Here is a 5,155-nt window from a genome sequence, read left to right as displayed (position 1 = left end):
CTCATTCCCCCAGAGCAGCCCCTCATCTCACCCCCCCTCTCCCTTCGTCTCTCTCTCTCTCTCACCCCCCCCTCTCCCTCTCTCTCTCTCTCTGCACCCCCCTCTTCCTCCGTCTCTCTCTCTCTCACCCCCCCTCTTCCTCATCTCTCTCTCTCACCCCTCTCTCTCTCTCACACCCCCCTCTTCCTCCCTCTCTCTCTCTCTCTCTCTCTAAATTCCAACACTCAGATCTTTAGCACTCAGTGGTGTGGTTCTCTAAATGTTTATGTCAAGAATCCCCCAATCATATTTGGCGGGGGGCCCTCATTTCGCCATTTCAATAGCCTATATTTTGTGAGTTGCTTTGCTGGGGAGTCGGGACCCCTGGCCTGGAACAGAACCCCAGCCGAACAACAATCAGTGGTCTAGACTAGATTCACAATTATTGATGCATTCTTTGGGGGGCAGGCACAGGATATGCACCTAAACAAAACGGTGATGGGTGTCAGGTGATCTTAAAACATGAGAAAACAATCTCTCACACACATTTCCCATACAGTTCATGCTCAAATAGCGTCCTATGTTCATTATAGGAGATAATTATTTGCAATAGTGTCTAAATTGAGTAAAAGCAAGGATTGTGATGTTGTACCATGACATCATAAACAAGCCTAAATTCACCTAAACCTAAACTAAACTGCCATGACAACTACATTTCCCCTGTGGGATCAATAAACATCTATGTATCTATACCGGATATCAAGATGAAAAAAAAAAACATAGGCCTATAACATGTAACCATGCACTGCCTCATAGATAAAACTATTTGTCTGTCAATCTCATTCTTTGTGTGCTCATGCAATGAAGCGTTTACCCTCTATGTCTGAAAGAGGCTGTAACAGTAACTGGAATTCATGGGTTAATGTTAGATAATAAATGGAATTGTTTTCATCCTCAAAAGTGATGCTGTAAGCAATGCTCTTTATAGTATTCCGTTATGACTTGTCCTTGCATGCAGTGACTGTCCTTGCGAGTTTCTTGTTTTGAGTATCTTGGAAGGGAAAATGTAATTGACACTGCATCCTTTGAAGTAGGCCTACAGTACAAGTTGAATTTAAAATTGAAATTGAAGTATTAAAAACTAAATGGAGGATTTAAGGAATGGACGCTGAATTAATGGAACCTAGTTTAGAAAAGGCTGGAGCCGAACCTTAAAACACAAATGAAATTCCCCTTACATACTGAAGTGAAGACTCCAATTGCGTCATAGGGAGGGGGGGCTCTGGAACTTTGCCTAGACCAGCTGATTACTTCCAGACATGGGCTCTGGGGTCTTTGTTATACGGTCACATATGGGTGAGCAACTGAGAATGCACACATGCACACACACACACACACACACACACACACACACACGCACTCACACATGCATCGTGAGATAGGAAAAAGCGTACACTTACATGTATACAGTATGATTAGACACAAATTAAGCTCTACTCCTTGCAATTATTAATCGTAGTTGTGTGCTGGAATGTGATTTCACAGACTGTTTGGAGGGGCGGTGTGGAATTAAAGCAATGGAAGTGTAAATCACACGAGGAACCGCGTAGACAAAAACATTTGAAACTGCACAGACCACTTTTCTGCTGTGTTTTTGCAAAGCTGAGGCCTGTGAGGAAAGGGCCTTGATGGATGAGAAAATGGGTGTCAAATTCAGGCGGGAGTGGGTGTACGATCAACTCCTGGAAGGTCTGAGTCACAGCCCAGCATGAGGAGTTTCAATCTGACAAGTGCCTCGCCCAATCACCAGAGACCCCAGCGCAAGCCAGCAGTAAGGATTGATGCATGGGGAACCATAGCCAGGAAGTCATCCCTTCACAGTGTTTGTTTGCTTTCAACTAAGATAACAGGAGATTAGGACCAAAGGCAAAGCCATATGGGTTAAATCAAACTATTTCTCTGCTAGGGTCCAGGACCAAGGAAAACATTTTTACTCAACATCAATGTGTTTTATTTTGTATCACAAAACTAAAACTGGACGTGATTGTAATTCATGGGTATTAGAATACATCTTTCAGGAGACAACTTGCCAACTAGGTGAAAATGTACTCTGGGTTGACTGGGTCATTAGAGAATAAACGTATAAGCATGAGGGTGAAATCAGAGTTGTTTAGAAAACAGAAGTAGTTCAGAAACGGAAATCAGTAATGACATGTGCAAAGGCTCTTTTTTCAATTTGAGGTTTTAATTCAGAATTATGTGACACGTTCTACACTTTCTACACTGCAAGGCTAAAGTTCAAATGTACACAATAATGCTGTTAAATCCTGAAAACTCTTCTGTCTATATATTGAGGCCTATTTTTTGCTAATACAGTGTAATTTATGCTCTCTGGTGATTAGTACAAAGTTGAGCTATTGCTTGCCAGCAGTGTCATGACGTCTCTTTCGCCATTTAATGGTGATGCAACTGGGCTGCTTAATAGGTCCCAAGACAGCAGGATCAGACATCAGTCTCTTGATGTTTAGTAAGGCTGGCTCTATGCATGCATGCTCTCCCTCTCTCAGTTCCATACTAGCTTGTCGCTATGTTTGGGCATCTTGCTGTGGAAGAAGATCAGTTCTTGTTCCATCATCCTCTGTTTGTTGTTCCACCATGTCCCCTTCCAGGGTAGATGCTAGTCCTGTTAAGTCAAGGTCTTGGGCATAAGGCATGTGATGCCTAACTTCACCACTCTCTTCACTTTCGGTATGAAGACTACAATTGCTTGCCATAGGTGGTCCTGCACTCTCCTCAGCGTGTACCATATATGTAGAATTTGGTTCTATTTTTGGTATATCACCTTCAAGTTCACCTTGTAGGTGAGGTTCCGGTTGTGGTATAGCGTCCTTGACGACTGCATATGGTCTGGTTACGTATGAAACTGTGAGGTTTAAATGTTCATGATGCCCACCATCATTCAGCCCTGTCCCATTGTGCCTGTGTGACAGACCCCTTGTCCCTGGTGCTGTATGTGGAAGACAGAAATAGACGTTTTAGTGGCAAAATATGTTTTGGGGGAATCTCAACGCTAGAGCCCGACCAATGCCAAATTTATGAGTCCGATGTCAGTCCATATTTTTAGAGAGTCTTATACCATGGATTACCAATGTTTTGACCAATATTTTGTCAAAAACGGCTAAGGTTTCTAATGAATTTGAAAAGCCTACCGTAGATATGTTTGCATTCGAGAACATTCTACTGCACAAAAACAACCAAGAAGAATAACCTTTTATTTAACCATTTAAGCCCTATTCAAAAACTTCTAGGTCTGCTATTGTTTGAAAAACCATTGAAAATGTTGGCAAAAATAATGGCATGCCGAAAGGGATGCCAGGTTGAAAGTGGTTAACAATCAGGACACATCGGCTGTATAATTGGCATTCATTGCCATACAGTATGTCTTACAAAACATCAAATAATGATCAATATATCAGCCAAACCAATAGTATATTGACCTGGCTCTACTCACATCGCAAACCTTTAATCATTTACATTACTGTACGTACCTCGAAGTCTCAGACACTGAGAGAGCACCACAAAGATGGTGAACATGAAGAATGTTGCAGATGCTGCTGTACACCACCATGACCTCTCCACTCTTTCATCAGCCACACCTGTCAGTGGGACATAATGTTTGATCAGTTAAAGTTATTTTTGGGGCATTTAGTTCAAACTCAGATAGGCTTTCCAGATCATCAATGTCACAAGCAAACATGTACAGTACAGGGATAACAATTTCCCCACACAGTATTTCTGGAATCATGTGATTATTCCATGATGATTCCAGAAATCCTTCATGTTGTTCATACAATTGTTTATTCTGGCATATTAATGTGAGTTTTCATCTATGAGAAAAGCACTCTAAAGTCTATTGGCTAACCATTGTCACCCTGGTGTCCTATTTTGGGCATGTCACTACTCACTATAGGCGACAAATTCGATCTACACCTATACAATACACATCTGACAACGTGACTCCTTTAATGCATGTTATACTTGAACCACATGAAACCTAGTGTCCCTATTCTGGTGCAAATATTCTGTTAAAACAGCCAATATACAGGCTCACAAAATGCTGTGCTGTGAGCTTGTAGATTTAATTTTCCTAGAGGATCATACCAGAGCCCACCAGTCAACTACTAGTAGTATAGAGGTTTAAGATGTGGTTAATAAGAAGTGGAAGTGACAACTATTAGGATGTCCACTTTGCATTGTGTTGTGAGTGCCTATATTATGTGTTCATTCGTGTACACATTCTGCACTGATTTTCTTATAATTGGACTGTGAGAGAGCATGCATACTGGATACTCCAGTGGTTCTTAAAGTGGGGTCCAAGAACCCTTAGGAGGGGGTTCCACATGGACCCTTACAGCTCTATATCTCTGTGTGAGTGTACAGACTGCATACACTGAGTTATGTGGGTCCTTGAACATTTAAGGTTGAGAAGCACTCCCTCACCAATCACATGATTGGTGAGGGATATGAATGCTGTATGGCATGCTGCATGGAATCACAAACTCTTTTCTTGGACCGATGGTTTGAAACTAAACACTTTGCCATGCTGAGAGATGTTGAGAGAGGCTGTATTTTTTTAAGGCAAAGATAAATAAAACTCAGAAAGCTCTGAAACATAATATGGACTAATCCCTATAGCCTCCACTATGATCCTGGCAGTGGTGGATCAACATACAAGGGAATACCCTGGGAAAACGGCTTTTTGAAATTATGTATAACTTGTGGGGGTTTCTTGGGTGGTATACTTTACACACACGTATACAAAATATACACATACTGTTGCGTATTTGTATTGTATTGTTTTGTCTCCAGAGCTCGCACCAAACCAAATTCCAATCAACGTCTCATTGAAATGTTAAAATCAGAATCTAAATCTAGAATATTGGACCATATAGTGTAATCATCATATTATTATAACCCCTATGGGACAAATGGAGCAAGCTTGCACTCACTAACGGGGGCGACGGTGACGTTGACCTTGGTTTGGACCGTATGTCTACTCTGGAGGCCGGAGAAGGCGCAGGTGTATGTCCCCGTGTGCTCCTGGCTCTCTGGCTGCTGGAGCAGGAGAGATCCGTTTCCCACCAGCACCGCGTCCTGGTCCTCCAGTCCCGCCTCA

Source organism: Protomyctophum bolini (assembly GCF_963924005.1).
Source record: "Protomyctophum bolini genome assembly, chromosome: 13".
Lineage (NCBI taxonomy): Eukaryota > Metazoa > Chordata > Actinopteri > Myctophiformes > Myctophidae > Protomyctophum > Protomyctophum bolini.
This window is presented reverse-complemented; position numbering follows the sequence as displayed.